This window comes from Lissotriton helveticus, chromosome 10 (genome assembly GCF_964261635.1).
Source record: "Lissotriton helveticus chromosome 10, aLisHel1.1, whole genome shotgun sequence".
Lineage (NCBI taxonomy): Eukaryota > Metazoa > Chordata > Amphibia > Caudata > Salamandridae > Lissotriton > Lissotriton helveticus.
Window position 1 is genome coordinate 77,002,011 of NC_136071.1, and position 20,567 is coordinate 77,022,577.

The following is a 20,567-nucleotide window of genomic DNA, read 5'->3' on the forward strand; positions in this document are numbered from 1 at the left end:
AGTGGTTCATACAGGGTGTCAAAAAGAGTCTCATTATTCCTCAAAACGCAACGCGCAAAGAAACATTAAATAGTAATAAACAAAAGTTATCACCATTTTATGTTTTGGCTTTCTCGCACTGCAAGAAAGCAGTGGGCCGACCTTCCTCCCCCCTAGTGGAGAAGCCGCCCCTTCCTTGTTTAGAACTGCTGGTGCAGAACACCGGTAGGACCCAGCCCACTTAAAGCCCAGCTTAAATCAAATCATGGCGACAGATACGCACATGTAAGCCCAGCAAAATGCTTTTATACCAGGCCCTGCAAAGCTTCAAAATGCCTGCCCTGACTGTTCAGCAAGAGGGCTTGTTATACGTATGCATAGAAAATATCACTGTTGTTTACCTCTTTTTGGCACCCACGCCTTACGGGCAATGTGTGTCACATCCTGCCAATTAAACGCCCAGCCACGGGTGAAACAACAAGCAGAGTGCAAACCGAGAAAAGGTATCTTTCGTTGACCCTTTCAAAGAGTGATGACTTACTTAAAAGAGCAGGAAATGACAATGACGCAAAAACCAAAGATCAATGAAATTGAAAGTCTGCCCACGTCATCAGTCCCACTGAGAACTGCTCCACTTTAGACGTACTGCGTCAAAAGTTACGTCACTGTTGCATAAGCGTGAAAAAATCTATCTGCTGGCGCCCTTGCTTGTTTTAGTGGAATTTTACCTCTCGCGTTCCGCGCCTCTCCGCTCAACCAACACTTCCACCTTAATTGTGATGACAAACTGTGTGCTGCATTAATGACAACGTCTTCACACCCACCTGACTGCTATGATGGTTGGAAGCGCAAAATATGTAAACAAAATAAAAAATGTGAAACCTACGTTAATGGAACTCTGCTTTCCTGTTTTGTTGGGGTCTTGACCTGAGAAAATCTACTATGTGTAGATACATAGATGTATATAGAGATAACTCTAATCACTAGTATATGCAGTAGACGTTTGTACTCTCTACCATTCCTATGTGACTCTTAGAGTATATCCATTTGTATCTCTTCCTTGAGTGACTTTACTAATTGTACATTTGCAATTTTTCTTTCTGTTTGTATCTCCTCCTTGTGTGACTTTACATCTTGTACATTTGCAATTTTTTCTGTTTGTATATTTTATGTAACACATATAATACTAAGTCCTTATGTTTTGCAACTGGTCCTTATGTAAAGCGCTCTGACACCTTCGGGTAAAGTTTGCGCTGTATAAAATCGCATTAAATAAATAAATAAAAAAATAAAATAAAATAAAATAAATTGAAACTTGTGCTTTGGACGTTTGCTCATGCAGACTTGCCAACTCACACGGTGCCACTCACCGTGTGACACACAACATCGGCTTCAAACGGCCACCGCGCTAGGAGCCAATATCACACGGTGGGCACACAATTAGCTGGAAACCCCTGCAGAGACCAGATTTCCAGCTAATTCTTTAGATGTTTAGCTAAGCCAATGTCCACGTCAGTGGCAGACTCAAAAGCTTTGATTTTTTTTTTTTTTTGGGGTGGTGGGGTGGTGTGGGTGGAGTAGTGTCATGGGAGGGGATGGGGTGTAGATTTGGAAGTGTCTGGGCTGTGCTGTGCACTAAGCCCCACCCCCGTTGTGGCCATGCCCCTCCCCACACGATGGAAAAAATCCACAAGGTCTATCAGGTCTGCTCATGGTATAATTTGTTCACTACTACCCAGTGCTTTAAATGGGCCGGTACTCACCGGTACTGAATACCGGCACTTCTCATTTTTACCGCTCTGAGTACCAGCACTTATCCACTGTAAAGGAGAGTACCGGTACTCATCAATGGTAGGCTCATTGTTGCTTTGGCTCACGTGCGCACGAACAAGGCTATCTGACAGCCAAAGTGCCTCTAGCCCAAGCTGAGCCACCTCTAAACAACTCAGCAGGGCGCATCTGCATAATGAACTGTGTTCACCGCCACGCTGTGATTGACAGTGAAGGGTCCATTCAGGCCCTGTGCTGTCACACCATGGTGTGCATTTGTGCACACACTTGGATCCAGGCATCCCGCTGACAGCAGAAATTAGGAAAGCTGAGGGAGATAAGGGGTGTAAAATGGCCTTTAGTCTTTTGTGTGAGTGTCTGTCTGCTTGTGTCTGGGTGTTTGCCTGCTTGTGTGCGCATGTTTGTGTGTGTGTGTGTGTGAGAGAAAAGCGAGTGAAAGAGGGAGAGAATCCAGACACTGGGGGGTATTTTAAAGGGCATTCTTGGAATGCTTTGTGTGAGCATTGCTGCTTGTTTCTGTGAGTACACACTCAAGAATATATAAGTATTCGGCCACATAGTAGAAGTGTCTTATATGTCTTGTGCTTAGCCCCACCCCTAGCCCCGCCCACTTGCTATCAATCAATCAATTTAAGAGTACCTGCACTTATTTCTTCCCATTTAAAGCACTGCTACTACCTAAGTTTATTATTACAAAATCCAACAGTGAACCAGTAGTGTTTATTTTGCACGTGTGAATGTGGCATTAAAACAAAAACAATTGTGTCACACATTGTGATGTTTGCTCAACATATTAGCATTCTTCACAAAATAATCTATGTCAGATTTGAGAATTTTACAGCAGGACCGAACGCCAGTCTCCGGCCTGCAGTGTGCACGCGGGCGCTCTCTGTGTTCCCAACAGATGACCCATCGCTGGTGGTTTTGTTTCCCTTCTTGATAAAAATCCACATGACAAGCATTGCTGGCCAGATTACTTTTAAATGTCCTTCTGAATATTTTCTTTATGATGCGCCTTCGCCGCTGGCTCGGAGCAGGCGGCGAGCTGCCATTTTGGATTGCTGCTCCTGTCTTGAAACGAGTCCACATCACAAAATGACTCCACTTTCCAAGTCCCAGGGTCTCCAAGGCAAATATATCGAAGCTGAGAAAAGAACATCTGCAGTACATTTTTTTCCACAAACTTGTAAGCAGCCCCAGTCAAGTATCCTGTGTTGCTCAGTGGGTGGGCATGCTAACAAACTTTCCCTGTACTATTTTTTGGAAGTTTTACGCGCGAATTTGACCCAAACGTACTGGAGCGCATTACACGTGCACCAGTTATTACAGAAGGTCACATTATTTTTTTTAGGCAAGGAGAAATTAAGGGGTATATTATCTAGGAAGTGGCGGTGAGAGGCGTTAGCCTTCTTGACTTAACGCCTCTCATCGCCACTGCAGAGGCGCCAGGTGGCACCCTATTCTCAAGGATATGGTGCAGCCTGGCGTTTCCCCCTGCAATGGCGCTAAGTCTCATGACTTAACGCCAATGCAGGCACCCTTGCACTACCAGAGTGCAAGGGTGTCTGCGAGCAGAGAGGTTTGTTTATGTACTGGAAGGTGTCCCTCTCTGTACATAAACAAACCTAAAATGCCATTTTGCAACTTACATGTGTGCTGCTTCATGCAGCACACATGTAAGTTACAAAATGGCATTTAAAAAAAAGGTTTGTTTATGTACAGGAAGGGACACCTTCCTGTACATAAACAAACCTTAGCATGTTGCTTTTTCCATGTGTGCTGCACATGGAAAAAGCAAACACGAGGACAAATGAAGCATTTTGCCTCTTTTTGCCACCTAAAGACCAGGATTTTCCTGGTCTTAAGTTCGGTGCGGCCACCTATTATCGCCTCTCTTGAGGCGATAATAGGTGAAGTGAATGGCAGCGTTAAGGCACTTAACGTGGCTTTTAGCCACGGTATGTGGTTGAACCCTGCCTTGGTAATAGGGAAAACAGAACAAATTGGCTGGACAGGATAATTCACACAAAATTCTGAAATCACGCAGTCAATATGTACTACGTGACCACTGGATTTGTATTCCAAGCAAATTTATTTTCTTTTTAAACTTGGATTCCCAAAGTTTCAAAAACAACAGGCACAAACAAGAAACTGTCAGTACAGTGGGTTCATGTGTACAGTATCTACAAATATACAAATTTACAAATATACAACACTTACAACGACGAATCAAACGAAGCAAATATTGACACACCAAAAAACAATAAAGCACATATTGATCCAAATGAATTGCAATTATATACAGTACATCATTAGTGCATGAAAGAAGAGAAATCCAGTCCTTAGAACTAAAAACCAGGAGACAGGCGGGATTAAGATGGAAAGGGGTGCCTGCCTGTCTACCAAGACCTGTGGTCGAGTGTTTTTTAGGGTTACACTGCTAGGGTCCAAAGTAGTGATATAGTTTACATCCTAGCGGCGCCCTTTGATCTTGCCACAGGGTGGAAATGTCGACGCGTTTCAAACCTAGATGTTGTAGGTTCTCTTCAGGACAGGGACTGGGGACAGTAAGTCTGCAAAGGAATACGGAATTGGTGTCAGAATTGTACATCATAGTACTGTAAGAGCCTCCTCTGACATCAAAAAAAAGGGAAAATTGATTACCTGCACAGGGGCACAGAGGTTGCTGTAGTGTAGGTATATCTCAGTTCGTAATCAGGTCTGAAAAAACATGTAAAGAGGTGCTCAGCATGATCACTAACCGTAGTGTCAAAGATATGGGAGCAACGTAGAATGGCGCAAGGCCTGTGTGAATGTGAATCATACCTGTAATTCACGCAATTGTAGACTGCAGATGTGATGCCCGCCGCGCGGTGCACACTCGTAGTGGAGAAAAGCTCACATTTTGCACGGGTGTTGTTGGCTGGGTGAGTAACAACAAGAGAAGGATTCCCATGGTCAACATAAACATAAAGTTTAAAGAAACCCAGTTTGAACAAACAACTAACCCCAGGCACGGAGCAAAGGAAACGGTTCCTACCTGAGTTCAAAAGCGGTAAATGGGGCGCCTGGTCACTGAACCAAATTCAAGCCAGAAAGCGGTAACGATTTAACCGCGGCCCACTGCAAAGAAAGTTGAAACGGGTGTAAATTAATTGCGTAGTCTGATTGCAATTTGGTACTCGCAGGCGTACAATTCACATTCGAATGGCACAGGGCACTTACTCGTATGGAAGGAGTCACTCAGTCGCTCCAAGAGAAGTTCAGTCTGTGGGTCAGGCGCGGCGCCTGTACGGTGTATTTAAAACAACCGGGTCGAAGTGCCGGGGGACATGGCAATTGAAGTAGGACTGCACGGGCATCTATGGAATGCTGGTATATGTAGTTATAGGTATAACACGCTAGCATCAGAGAAGGAGCGCAGATGTAACAGTCTCGAAAGCTACCATATATATACATATTCTAGTAGTCTGGCACATCTCATATTTATCAATTTTCTTGTCAGTGACATAGTGATCAATACGACGATCCAAAAAAATAGGAAATTCGACATCATTGTACAATCTTGCCACCCAGGAATAATTCTGCAACACACATAAATGAATCGTCACAGGAGTGACACTTCATAGGCATATTCACAACACAAGTCTGTTATGGTCACTAGCATAGATATGACAAACATTCACTGCCTCTCAAACACATGAATGTGTAAACACAACTCCATAATCTTGTGACCGTTATTGTAATCGTGTGTAAAACGGGATATATAGAACACAACAGCAATTAGAAATAGTGAACAAGAATGAGGCAAAGAGAGGGTGCAACTCAGCCAAACTCAACAGCACAGATCAAACAGACAGATCAAACAAAGTTCATAGGCTCGCAGTTTCGGACATTTCATTCAGACCAGAGTTGGATGTATCGAATTTCAGTATGAGGTACGCCTCCTTTTGAGAAAGGCGGAGGTCAGGGTCTCCACTGCCCCCCTGATAACAGCCAAGACAGTCCATCTTATGCCATGACAGGAGTGTTTTTGCTGCAGGAAATGAGAAACCAGAGGTGCAGTCAAATTTTTGTTATTTATTCTCGAGCGATGTTGGATGATTCTTTGGCGGACCTCCTGCGTGGTTTTGCCGATATACAGCTTCTTGCACGGGCATTGAATAGCATACACAGTGTATTTGGTCTTACAGTTCGTGTGTTCATTGTGACGCCAAAACTTGTTACCATCTGTAAACAGCGAACCTTCTATTGTGAGGTCGCAGACGGAACATGTCCCGCATTTACGATGCCCCGTGACCCGATTGGCTCCGAAAATCGTGCTTTGTAAATCCCTTTTTGGAGGTGGTCGGGTAGATGTGATCATCTGGCCAATACTCCTGTTCTTTTTTAGGGCAAAAAGAGTTGCACCTATGTCTGGAAGGATTTCCTGGACCAAATGCCAACTTTTTTTGATGATTTTTTGAAGTTGGTTAGTGTGAGGGCCAAAGGTTGATACACATACCATTCTCTCAGTCGCTGGTCTTGGCCTCTTCTCAAGAAGATGTTCCCTGGGTGTCCATCTCGCTCTCTTCATGGAGTGCTTTAGTAGCTTATGAGGATATCCTCTCTCTTGTAACTTTGAGGTCAATCCCTGTCCGTGCAATTCAAACTGCTGGATAGTGGAACAATTCCGTCTCACCCGGATTGGTTCAAAAACAGAGTCACAACCGGACACTATCGGACGTCCTGGGGGTGTTAGGGGGTCTTTATGTACTTTAGGCAGAAAGTACAGATGCGGGGTCCTAGGATATTGCTTGACGAGATATTCCGATTCTTTGGGTCCAAGTATCCCTGCTTCTTTGGCAGTATTGACAAGTCTTCTGACTTCATCTTGGATCTGAGCAGTTGGATCATGAGTGATCCGGCGGTACCACTCCTGATTGTACACATGATTCCGCCCCTCAGTTCTATACAACTCTTTAGACCACAGAACCACCGCGCCCCCTTTGTCTGCTTGCCTGATGATAGCTTCTTGTTGGGTCTTCAGTTCCTGAATAGCTTCTCTATGTTTTTTGGTGATGTTTCTGGGTACAAAAGGACGTTTCTTCTCCAACATACTCAAAGATGACATGACTGAGCGTTCAAAGGCTATGATGTTTTTGGAGACATTGTGGTTGGGGGGACAGAAGGAAGATTTATTCCTCAAGCCCGAGGCTTCGGTGGAGGCTTGATCAGTCGAGTCCTTAAAGAACCATCTCAGACGGACCTTACGGAAGAACTCCATGACCTCCAATTTGATTTTAGTGAAATCCATGGCGACCCCAGGTACAAAAGAAAGGCCCATTTCCAGAACTTCTTGTTCAGCTCTTGACAAGATTTTGTCAGAGATGTTGATAATGGCAGATGATTTTACGAGTTGTAATGTTTCTTGTGTGTGGTCATCTCCCACGTCCACACAGGGTTCCCACCGAACTTATAATCTCCTTTGCAACCTTGGCTTTAAAGAAGAATTTTTTCACCTTCGAGGATGAGATGTTCTTACAAATTAAAGGCTCTGCAATGGGCTGTCCATTTGCCCCCGAAATGGCCATTTTGTATATGGGCCAATTTGAGGAGAAGTGTTTTGAACAACAACCCCTACAGAGGCTATATTGGACAATGGCTCCGATATATAGACGACGTGTGGTGTGTGTGGCACGGAACGTCTACGCAACTTGAAGAATTCCATGTGTGGTTGAACGATAGGAGCCCGGACATAAAATTCAGCCTTAGCTACCATGACAGATCCTTACCATTCTTGGATGTAGAGATATCAGTCAGGGATGATGTACTTTCATGCTCATTATACCAGAAGAAAACAGATAAGAATAATGCACTCCATTATAAGAGCTATCACCCGCGGAGTTTAAGGGATAATCTCCCTTACGGACAATATCTCCGGGTGAGACGGAATTGTTCCACTATCCAGCAGTTTGAATTGCACGGACAGGGATTGACCTCAAAGTTACAAGAGAGAGGATATCCTCATAAGCTACTAAAGCACTCCATGAAGAGAGCGAGATGGACACCCAGGGAACATCTTCATGAGAAGAGGCCAAGACCAGCGACTGAGAGAATGGTATGTGTATCAACCTTTGGCCCTCACACTAACCAACTTCAAAAAATCATCAAAAAAAGTTGGCATTTGGTCCAGGAAATCCTTCCAGACATAGGTGCACCTCTTTTTGCCCTAAAAAAGAACAGGAGTATTGGCCAGATGATCACATCTACCCGACCACCTCCAAAAAGGGATTTACAAAGCACGATTTTCGGAGCCAATCGGGTCACGGGGCATTGTAAATGCGGGACATGTTCCGTCTGCGACCTCACAATAGAAGGTTCGCTGTTTACGGATGGTAACAAGTTTTGGCGTCACAATGAACACACGAACTGTAAGACCAAATACACTGTGTATGCTATTCAATGCCCGTGCAAGAAGCTGTATATCGGCAAAACCACGCAGGAGGTCCGCCAAAGAATCATCCAACATCGCTCGAGAATAAATAACAAAAATTTGACTGCACCTCTGGTTTCTCATTTCCTGCAGCAAAAACACTCCTGTCATGACATAAGATGGACTGTCTTGGCTGTTATCAGGGGGGGCAGTGGAGACCCTGACCTCCGCCTTTCTCAAAAGGAGGCGTACCTCATACTGAAATTCGATACATCCAACTCTGGTCTGAATGAAATGTCCGAAACTGCGAGCCTATGAACTTTGTTTGATCTGTCTGTTTGATCTGTGCTGTTGAGTTTGGCTGAGTTGCACCCTCTCTTTGCCTCATTCTTGTTCACTATTTCTAATTGCTGTTGTGTTCTATATATCCCGTTTTACACACGATTACAATACCGGTCACAAGATTATGGAGTTGTGTTTACACATTCATGTGTTTGAGAGGCAGTGAATGTTTGTCATATCTATGCTAGTGACCATAACAGACTTGTGTTGTGAATATGCCTATGAAGTGTCACTCCTGTGACGATTCATTTATGTGTGTTGCAGAATTATTCCTGGGTGGCAAGATTGTACAATGATGCCGAATTTCCTATTTTTTTGGATCGTCGTATTGATCACTATGTCACTGACAAGAAAATTGATAAATATGAGATGTGCCAGACTACTAGAATATGTATATATATGGTAGCTTTCGAGACTGTTACATCTGCGCTCCTTCTCTGATGCTAGCGTGTTATACCTATAACTACATATACCAGCATTCCATAGATGCCCGTGCAGTCCTACTTCAATTGCCATGTCCCCCGGCACTTCGACCCGGTTGTTTTAAATACACCGTACAGGCGCCGCGCCTGACCCACAGACTGAACTTCTCTTGGAGCGACTGAGCGACTCCTTCGATACGAGTAAGTGCCCTGTGCCATTCGAATGTGAATTGTACGCCTGCGAGTACCAAATTGCAATCAGACTACGCAATTAATTTACACCCGTTTCAACTTTCTTTGTAGCGGGCCGCGGTTAAACCGTTACCGCTTTCTGGCTTGAATTTGGTTCAGTGACCAGGCGCCCCATTTACCGCTTTTGAACTCAGGTAGGAACCGTTTCCTTTGCTCCGTGCCTGGGGTTAGTTGTTTGTTCAAACTGGGTTTCTTTAAACTTTATGTTTATGTTGACCATGGGAATCCTTCTCTTGTTGTTACTCACCCAGCCAACAACACCCGTGCAAAATGTGAGCTTTTCTCCACTACGAGTGTGCACCGCGCGGCGGGCATCACATCTTCAGTCTACAATTGCGTGAATTACAGGTATGATTCACATTCACACAGGCCTTGCGCCATTCTACGTTGCTCCCATATCTTTGACACTACGGTTAGTGATCGTGCTGAGCACCTCTTTACATGTTTTTTCAGACCTGATTACGAACTGAGATATACCTACACTACGCAACCTCTGTGCCCCTGTGCAGGTAATCAATTTTCCCTTTTTTTTTATGTCAGAGGAGGCTCTTACAGTACTATGATGTACAATTCTGACACCAATTCCGTATTCCTTTGCAGACTTACTGTCCCCAGTCCCTGTCCTGAAGAGAACCTACAACATCTAGGTTCGAAACGCGTCGACATTTCCACCCTGTGGCATGATCAAAGGGCACCGCTAGGACGTAAACTATATCACTACTTTGGACCCTAGCAGTGTAACCCTAAAAAACACTCGACCACAGGTCTTGGTAGACAGGCAGGCACCCCTTTCCATCTTAATCCCGCCTGTCTCCTGGTTTTTAGTTCTAAGGACTGGATTTCTCTTCTTTCATGCACTAATGATGTACTGTATATAATTGCAATTCATTTGGATCAATATGTGCTTTATTGTTTTTTGGTGTGTCAATATTTGCTTCGTTTGATTCGTCGTTGTAAGTGTTGTATATTTGTAAATTTGTATATTTGTAGATACTGTACACATGAACCCACTGTACTGACAGTTTCTTGTTTGTGCCTGTTGTTTTTGAAACTTTGGGAATCCAAGTTTAAAAAGAAAATAAATTTGCTTGGAATACAAATCCAGTGGTCACGTAGTACATATTGACTGCGTGATTTCAGAATTTTGTGTGAATTATCCTGTCCAGCCAATTTGTTCTGTTTTCCTTATTGTTGAGATCCGGGCTGGTCAGATGTAGGATCCAATACCTTCACTGTTCCACAGCCTTGGTAATAGGGCGCTGACCCTATCGCCACCACAAAGTCACAAAAAGTGACATTGTGGTGGCGGTAGGGGCTTGTTAATATGCCCCTATGTGATTTGCACAGAATCACGTAAAGTTAAGCTGACGTGGAGAGTTAAACCTGGTTCTCCAGTTCCAAAGTCAGCAGCTCAGGCTGGAAGACTTTCCACCATTAGTTGTAGTTTTCTATTTCCTCATTTCACTGTTTTATATAGTGCCATAATTATGGGAAGGGCTTGAAGTGGAATGAAAAAAATGGGGGAAAGGGGTCTCTCAAAGGGGCATGGCCAATGTAATTAAGGGTTTGGCTTAAAAGCACATAAGCTAATAGATATGTGCTTTGCATAGTGTGCTGCCCGACTTGTATTTTGCTCTTTCTATCATTGCATCCAGATATATGATACAACAAGCAACATCATTAGTACAAATCAAGACTATTGGCTTTGTCAATGGTTGTTAGTTGCATAAGAAAAATAAGCAGCAACTATGGCTTGTGTATAATATTGAAAAAGCTTCCAATTAAAGCCCTGGTGACACCACAACATTGTTGCTGCTCATGAGTTTCAAAAAAAGAAGGGAAATCGTGAGAGAAAATGACACATGACTCTCTTTAAAGGATTTCCCTTTCCATCACCTGGCATGACGTCATGCCATAACTTCTCCACTAGTGAGAAGTGAGCAGTTTGAGCATGCGCACATCGATGTGCCTGCTGTCACTGCAGTCCGGAAAAAAATGGACTGTAGTGACAGCAGGCACAAAACAGAGCCCGATAGGGACCCGTTTCGAGGCCCCCTTTAAAAAACCCAGCCCACTTAAATCTCTGACTGTGGGCCTCATTAGAAATTCCTTGTTAGCTTCATTTGGTGATAGCAAAAAAGGAATTTCCAGTTCTAGTTGTATCGCCCCATGAGATAATGGGGATCGTGAGGTATTTCCTCCAAAATGGGGAATAACCTGCAGACCCAAATATATCTGGTCCAATTCCACGTTTTCCCTCTTTGTGGACAGCAATGGGCCTAGATCTGCAAATATTTACCACCTGCTAGCAGGTGGGAGGGCCTTTTTTCTCGTGACCCTGGTTGGTGGTGGAGATTGGCGGGGGAGGTGGGAGGTCAGAGTTTCTTTGACTTCAGCTGAGGGTGCTTTTATTTACCCTCCCTTGTTGTGTATGAGGGCAGGAGGGGGTTGGCTGCAGAAACTGCCCGTTGCTGCTAACAAGCCTTTAGGTATGATTTCTCTGGTAAGGCTTGGCTTGGCAAGCCGTGCAATCAGACATGGGCCGATGGGCCTGTTGCCGAAGCCAATTGGTGGACTAAGCAATCCAATCAGCTAGGGTGATCAACTTAAAATGCATTTTTTACAGTATTTGCATACATATACTGAGCTTGACCCACCTCAGGCCAGCTAATGTCAGAGGCAGAATGACAATGGGGTGCTCCTTCTGTCACAGCATGAGGTGTCTCTGCCCCCTAGCTCCTTCCAGATGTGACAGAGGCCTCAAGGAGCAACTGATGGGAAGCTATAAGCACTCGCTTTGCAGAGGACCGGAAAAGGGAGGAGGACTGAAAAGTTAGGGTGGTGGGGGGCTGGTTAGGGACAGCGAGGGAGTTCATAAGGTCATTTGTGTTCCACTCCCATCATGGAAGGGGGGCATACATGAGTCTCTATTGTTTTCTTTTTCCTGCTAGAGGCTGAGTTCAAACTTCGTAAAACAACAAAAAAAATGAACAATTCTATAATGCGGCCCACTTTTTTGGGGAGTGCCCGGGCCTAATTGTGATCCCAAGGCAACACTGTCTCTGGTCCCAGAACTAGTGGGTCAGAGTTTGAAACCCTGATATTTCTGGGTCAGCAGACACTGGAACACTTGTGGTTGCCCAGACTGGTATTCCTCCCCCTGGGAAAACACCTCTGGATAACTCAGAATAAGGGCCTTTCGGTTTTCACTAGCTCAGTGTTCTTTGATGCAGAAAACTTTGCATAGGTGTGTTTGTGTTAGAGTAAATAGATTGGTATATTAACTCTGGTTGCTGGAATATTGCACTGGATTGTTTTACAACTCAATATTTGTTTACAGAATGTTCAGGAGGCTGCTTGTTTTCTACACTATTCTAACCCACCTTGCCAGGGCCATCATTGTCCCAGAACTGCTCATGGTCTTCCAATCAATTCACACCTGCCTTATCCCTCGGCAATGACCTTTGCCTTCCTATTGGCTGCTGGCTGACTACATCGTCCATTTTCAATGCCGGTAGCTGTGACACTGATGTTAGTGGTCAACCCATGACTGTCAATGGTCAAGATGCAAAAAGTTGCTCCTGACAATCTAAAGATGCAATTACAATTTTAACTCCATTCCTAGCATATTTCGGATTAGATGCAGGCCAATATTTTGTTGCCGCATATGCATTGAATGCTCCCTTCTTTTTGGATTCTTCATGTTTAAGTTGTGTTATGCATACTACCTTTACAACGCATACCATTACAACGCATGTATGGTAAGTATTGGATGGTATAGGGGTAAAATTTACTATTCTAACTCCAGGGGGTGCAACAGTAGGGTAAGTGTTGGATAGTGTAGGGGTAAAAATTACTTTTAGGTAAACATGTTGCACCTGCTTTGTATGTGGAGTACCCACGTGTGGGGCTAACTAGGGGCATAACACCTGCGGTGCAAAAGGGCCCCCAAGCCCTAGGGGTTCCTTCAAGGGCGGTCCCATTTAAATCAAGGTCAATGGGTATTTGTAAGATATGCGTGACTAAGGGGCCCTCTTCACATTCTGTTGGGGTACCCCAACATTTTGCGTTACGCCACTGGAGGGAACTGCCACCCCAACAGACAGAAAATGGAGAAAGTTCTCGCCCACGTTTGCAACTTTATCACTTCAGCAAATAACAATTGTGTGCCCGCCATACTTAGCCTCATTGACCCCTCCTCCTCCTTTAATGCTGATAGTCACTCCATCTCGCTCAACTTTGGCCCTGTAGTGGTTCTTCTTTTGCTCATTCGCCATCTCTTGGTGTTCAGGTCAACCCTCACCCACCACTCCAACCCTCACCCACGCCCTTCCCTAAGACTCTGAGGTACTACCCTAAAAATCTCTCTTTACACCCCCTCTTGAGTTTTAACATTTCTGCCTTTAGATTACCTTATCATAGCCATGTCAACCATGTTCATATTTCATTCTCCTTTCTTTTTCACACACCTCAGCTCTACACTAAAATCTCTAACTGTCTCATCTCCTGGATGGAATTTAGAATCTCTTTCCCTCAACTTATCAAAAGACGTGAATTATCATCTCGGTCCACCAATCTCTCTTGACCCTGTAAATCTCCATCCTGTTTGTTGTTGTTACTACTTCCACTTCCACTCTTTAAGAAACCTCATGATGAAGTTTAACACTAAAGTGAGCCTACACTCAGTGCAAATACTGACACAAAATAAGAGCCCTTGAACATTCGGAAAATAAGTCTATTTCATGCCGCGGCACCACTCCTACACGCATCTGACATCAGTGCAGTACTAATGCATGAACCTACTTATTAACTTCCTGAAGTTAGCTTTATCTTTCATTAAAAAAATATCAACTTTGCACACTTTTCACTCTTCTTGGCGACTAACTAAACTGTCCCCACCCACAGCAAGCTGCCTGCCTTTACACCAGGAGCTGAACCCAGCAGAAGCATCTTGTCTTGGTCTCCAAGACCCTTCATGAACATTTCCACCTTGCTTGGGTTACACCCTCTCTGGCTACAGCTTGTCCTGAGTGGTGCACTCTGCAAACCTCCACTTACTGATGGTTTTCAAAACCTGCTTGCACACTCTCACTTTTGCACAAGCCATCTACTTGACCCAATGCACTGGAGTAACTACTGCTTTCAAAACTAATTGTCTTTCAAGGTCATACACAAAAGTTACACCCTCCCACTCCTGATTAATCTAATTAATACCTGTCTATAGACCATCACATCTGAATATGTCTAATTTTCTTCCTGAAAGTGGTGGATGCTAGCAGTGAATGTTACACATAGTCTGAAGATGAGGGACATTTAAATACCTTCTGCACATGTTGTATGTGTTCTGTGTGTGAAGGAAGTTAAGTGTGCCTACCTTCGTTGGATCTCTTTCTGTGTGAGGAAGCCTCCTGTTACACAAGCTGCAAGTGTGATCTTTGTGAGTGTGAAGTTGTCACTTCTAATGCGGATGTTGTACCTCTTGCTTGTTTGTGCACATGCTCGTGATACACTTTTCGAGAAGAAAGTGTGAATTGCTGCAGCAACCGATGTTTCTGTGTGTGTTAAGTTAGCACTGCACTCTCGTTTAATTTTGTATGTGAGGGTTCTTTGAGCTACCACAGTACATGATTTATGTGGGTTTTTTTGGCGCAGAAAGCTCTCTTGAAGGATGCACTTATTAATACACTGAAAGTGTGAGGAACGCATGCACTGCTGCTGCACATCCTGGGTGTGTTTATGTGTGAGGGAAGCCTGCACTGCTGCTGCACATCCTGTGTATGTGTTTATGTGTCAGTGAAGCCTGCACAGCTGCTACACATCCTGTGTATGTGTTTATGTGTGAGGGAAGTTTGCACTGCGGCTACATATCCTGCGTATGTGTTTATATGTGAGGGAAGCTTGCACTGCTACTACATATCCTGCGTATGTGTTTATATGTGAGGGAAGCTTGCACTGCTACTACATATCCTGTGTATGTGTTTATGTGTGAGGGAAGCTTGCACTGCTGCTACATATCCTGTGTATGTGTTTATGTGTGAGGGAAGCTTGCACTGCTACTACACATCCTGTGGATGTGTTTATGTGTGAGGGAAGCTTGCACTGCTGCTACATATCCTGTGTATGTATTTATGTGTGAGGGAAGCTTGCACTGCTGCTACATATCCTGTGTATGTGTTTATGTGTGAGGGAAGCCTGCACTGCTGCTGAACATCCTGTGTGTGTTTATGTGTGAGGGAAGCTTGCACTCATGCTACACATCCTGTGTATGTGTTTATGTGTCAGTGAAGCCTGCACTGCTGCTACACATCCAGTGTGTGTTTATGTGTCCGGGAAGCTTGCACTGCTGCTACACATCCTGTGTATGTGTTTATGTGTGAGGGAAGCTTGCACTGCTGCTACAAATCCTGTGTATGTGTTTATGTGTGAGGGAAGCTTGCACTGCTGCTACACATCCTGTGTATGTGTTTATGTGTCAGTGAAGCTTGCACTGCTCCTGCACACCCTGTGTGTTTTTATGTGTGAAGGAAGCTTGCACTGCTGCTACACATCCTGTGTATGTGTTTATGTGTGAGGGAAGGCTGCACAGCTGCTGCACATCCTAGGTGTGTTTATGTGTGAGGGAAGCCTGCAATGCTGCTACACACCCTGTATGTGTTCATGTGTGAGGGAAGCTTGCACTGATGCTACACATCCTGTTTATGTGTTTATGTGTCAGTGAAGACTCAACTGCTTCTGCACATCTTGTGTGTGTTTATGTGCGAGGGAATCTTGAACTGCTGCTAGACATCCTGGGTATGTGTTTATGTGTCAGTGAAGCTTGCACTGCTGCTGCACACCCTGTGTGTGCTTATGTGTGAGGGAAGCTGGCACTGCTCCTACACACCCTGTGTGTGTTTATGTGCGAGGGAAGCTTGCACTGCTGCTACTCATCCTGTGAATGTGTTTATGTGTCGGTGAAGGTTGCACTGCTGCTGCCCATCCTGTGAGTGTTTATGTGCGAGGGAAGTTTGCACTGCTGCTACACATCCTGTGTATGTGTTTATGTGTCAGTGATGCTTGCATTGCTGCTGCACACCCTGTGTGTGTTTATGTGTGAGGGAAGCCTGCACTGCTGCTGCACATCCTGTGTGTGTTTATGTGTGAGGGAAGCCTGCACTGCTGCTGCGCATCCTGGGTGTGTTTATGTGTGAGGGACGCTTGTACTGCTGCTGCACACCCTATGTGTGTTTATATGTGATGGAAGCATGCACTGCTGCTACACACCCTGTGTGTGTTTATGTGTGAGGGAAGCCTCCACAGCTGCTGCCCATCTTGTGAGTGTTTATGTGTGAGGGAAGTTTGCACTGCTGCTACACATCCTATGTATGTGGTAATGTGTCAGTGAAGGCTTGCACTGCTGCTACACAAACTGTGTGTGTTTATGTGCGAAGGAAGCCTGCCCTGCTGCTGCACATCCTGGGTGTGTTTATGTGTGAGGGAAGCCTGCACTGCTGCTGCGCATCCTGGGTGTGTTTATATGTGAGGGAAGCTTGTACTGCTGCTGCACACCCTGTGTTGTTTATGTGTGAGGGAAGCCTGCACTGCTGCTACACACCCTGTGTGTGTTTATGTGTAAGGGAAGCCTCCATTGCTGCTGTCCATCCTGTGAGTGTTTATGCGTGAGGGAAGTTTGTACTACTGCTACACATCCTATGTATGTGTTTATGTGTCAGTGAATGCTTGCACTGCTGCTGCACACCCTGTGTGTGTTGATGTGCGAAGGGAGCTTGCACTGCTGCTGCACATCCTGGGTGTTTTTATGTGTGAGGGAAGCCTGCACTGCTGCTATGCATCCTGGGTGTGTTTATGTGTGAGGGAAGCCTGCACTGCTGCTGCACATCCTGGGTGTGTTTATGTGTGAGGGAAGCTTGTACAGTTGCTGCACACCCTGTGTGTGTTTATGTGTGAGGGAAGCCTGCACTGCTGCTGCACATCCTAGGTGTGTTTATGTGTGAGGGAAGCCTGCACTGCTGCTACACACCCTGTATGTGTTCATGTGTGAGGGAAGCTTGCACTGATGCTACACATCCTGTGTATGTGTTTATGTGTCAGTGAAGACTCAACTGCTGCTGCACATCCTGTGTGTGTTTATGTGCGAGGGAAGCTTGAACTGCTGCTAGACATCCTGGGTATGTGTTTATGTGTCAGTGAAGCTTGCACTGCTGCTGCACACCCTGTGTGTGCTTATGTGTGAGGGAAGCTGGCACTGCTCCTACACACCCTGTGTGTGTTTATGTGCGAGGGAAGCTTGCACTGCTGCTACTCATCCTGTGAATGTGTTTATGTGTCGGTGAAGGTTGCACTGCTGCTGCCCATCCTGTGAGTGTTTATGTGCGAGGGAAGTTTGCACTGCTGCTACACATCCTGTGTATGTGTTTATGTGTCAGTGATGCTTGCATTGCTGCTGCACACCCTGTGTGTGTTTATGTTTGAGGGAAGCCTGCACTGCTGCTGCACATCCTGCGTGTGTTTATGTGTGAGGGAAGCCTGCACTGCTGCTGCGCATCCTGGGTGTGTTTATGTGTGAGGGACGCTTGTACTGCTGCTGCACACCCTGTGTGTGTTTATATGTGATGGAAGCATGCACTGCTGCTACACATCCTGTGTATGTGTTTATGTGTCAGTGATGCTTGCATTGCTGCTGCACACCCTGTGTGTGTTTATGTGTGAGGGAAGCCTGCACTGCTGCTGCACATCCTGCGTGTGTTTATGTGTGAGGGAAGCCTGCACTGCTGCTGCGCATCCTGGGTGTGTTTATGTGTGAGGGACGCTTGTACTGCTGCTGCACACCCTGTGTGTGTTTATATGTGATGGAAGCATGCACTGCTGCTACACACCCTGTGTGTGTTTATGTGTGAGGGAAGCCTCCACTGCTGCTGCCCATCTTTTGAGTGTTTATGTGCGAGGGAAGTTTGCACTGCTGCTACACATCCTATGTATGTGGTAATGTGTCAGTGAATGCTTGCACTGCTGCTACACACCCTGTGTGTGTTTATGTGCGAAGGAAGCCTGCCCTGCTGCTGAACATCCTGGGTGTGTTTATGTGTGAGGGAAGCCTGCACTGCTGCTGCGCATCCTGGGTGTGTTTATGTGTGAGGGACGCTTGTACTGCTGCTGCACACCCTGTGTGTGTTTATATGTGATGGAAGCATACACTGCTGCTACACATCCTGTGTATGTGTTTATGTGTCAGTGATGCTTGCATTGCTGCTGCACACCCTGTGTGTGTTTATGTGTGAGGGAAGCCTGCACTGCTGCTGCACATCCTGGGTGTGTTTATGTGTGAGGGAAGCCTGCACTGCTGCTGCGCATCCTGGGTGTGTTTATATGTGAGGGAAGCTTGTACTGCTGCTGCACACCCTGTGTTGTATATGTGTGAGGGAAGCCTGCACTGCTGCTACACACCCTGTGTGTGTTTATGTGTAAGGGAAGACTCCATTGCTGCTGTCCATCCTGCGAGTGCTACACATCCTATGTATGTGTTTATGTGTCAGTGAATGCTTGCACTGCTGCTGCACACCCTGTGTGTGTTGATGTGCGAAGGGAGCTTGCACTGCTGCTGCACATCCTGGGTGTTTTTATGTGTGAGGGAAGCCTGCACTGCTGCTATGCATCCTGGGTGTGTTTATGTGTGAGGGAAGCCTGCACTGCTGCTACACATCCTGGGTGTGTTTATGTGTGAGGGAAGCTTGTACAGTTGCTGCACACCCTGTGTGTGTTTATGTGTGAGGGAAGCCTGCACTGCTGCTACACACCCCGTGTGTGTTTATGTGTGAGGGAAGCCTGCACTGCTGCTGCACATCCTGGGTGTGTTTATGTGTGAGGGAATCCTGGAATGCTGCTGCACACCCTGTGTGTGTTTTTGTGTGAGGGAAGCTTGCACTCCTGCTGCACATCCCGTGTGTGTTTATGTGTGAGGGAAGCCTGCACTGCTGCTGCACATTCTGTGTGTGATTATGTGTGAGGGAAGCCTGCCCTGCTGCTGCGCATCCTGGGTGTGTTTATGTGTGAGGGAAGCTTGTACTGCTGCTGCACACCCTGTGTGTGATTATGTGTGAGGGAAGCCTGCCCTGCTGCTGCGGATCCTGTGTGTGATTATGTGTGAGGGAAGACTGCCCTGCTGCTGCATATCCTTTGTGTGTATGTGTGAGGGAAGCTTGTACTGCTGCTGCACATCCTCTGTGTGTTATTTATGAGGAAGGGAAGCCTGCACTGCTGCTGCACATCCTGGGTGTGTTTATGTGTGGGGGGAGCTTGCAGCAGCACATCCTCTGTGTGTTAACTATGAGGAAGGGAAACCTGCACTGCTTCTGTACATCCTGTGTGTGTTTGTGTGTGAGGGATGCTTGCACTGCTGCTGCACATCCTGTGAATGGGTCTGTGTGTGGGAAGCTCGCACTGCTGCTGCACACCCTCTGTGTGTTATTTATGAGGAAGGAAAGCTTGCATTGTTTCTGCAAATCCTGGCTGTGTTTATGTGTGAGGGAAGCCTGCACTGCTGCTGCACATCCTGGCTGTGTATATGTGTGAGGGAAGCCTGCACTGCTGCTGCACATCCTGGGCGTGTTTAAGTGTGAGGGAAGCCTGCACTGCTGGTGCACATCCTGGCTGTGTTTATGTGTGAGGGAAGCCTGCCCTGCTGCTGCACATCCTTTGTGTGTATGTGTGAAGTAAGCCTGCACTGCTGGTGCACATCCTGGGTGTGTTTATGTGTGGGGGAAGCCTGCTCTGCTGCTGCACATCCTTGGTGTGTTTATGTGTAAGGGAAGCTTGCACTGCTGCTGCACATCCTGTGAATGGTTCTGTGTGTGGGAAGCTTGCACTGCTGCTGCACACCCTCTGTGTGTTATTTATGAGGAAGGAAAGCTTGCATTGTTTCTGCACATCCTGGCTGTGTTTATGTGTGAGGGAAGCCTGCCCTGCTGCTGCACATCCTTTGTGTGTATGTGTGAAGTAAGCCTGCACTGCTGGTGCACATCCTGGGTGTGTTTATGTGTGGGGGAAGCCTGCTCTGCTGCTGCACATCCTTGGTGTGTTTATGTGTAAGGGAAGCTTGCACTCCTGCTACACACCCTTTGTATGTGTTTATGTGTCAGTGAAGCTTACACTGCTACTGCAAATCCTGCGTGTGTTTATGTGTGAGGGACGCCTGCACTGCTGCTACACACCCTGTGTGTGTTTATATATGAGGAAAGCTTTTACGGCTGCTACACATCTTGTGTATGTGTTTATGTGTCAGTGAAGCCTGCACTGCTGCTGCATATCCTGTGTGTGTTAATGTGTGAGGGAAGCTTGCACTGCTGCTACAAATCCTATGTATGTGTTTC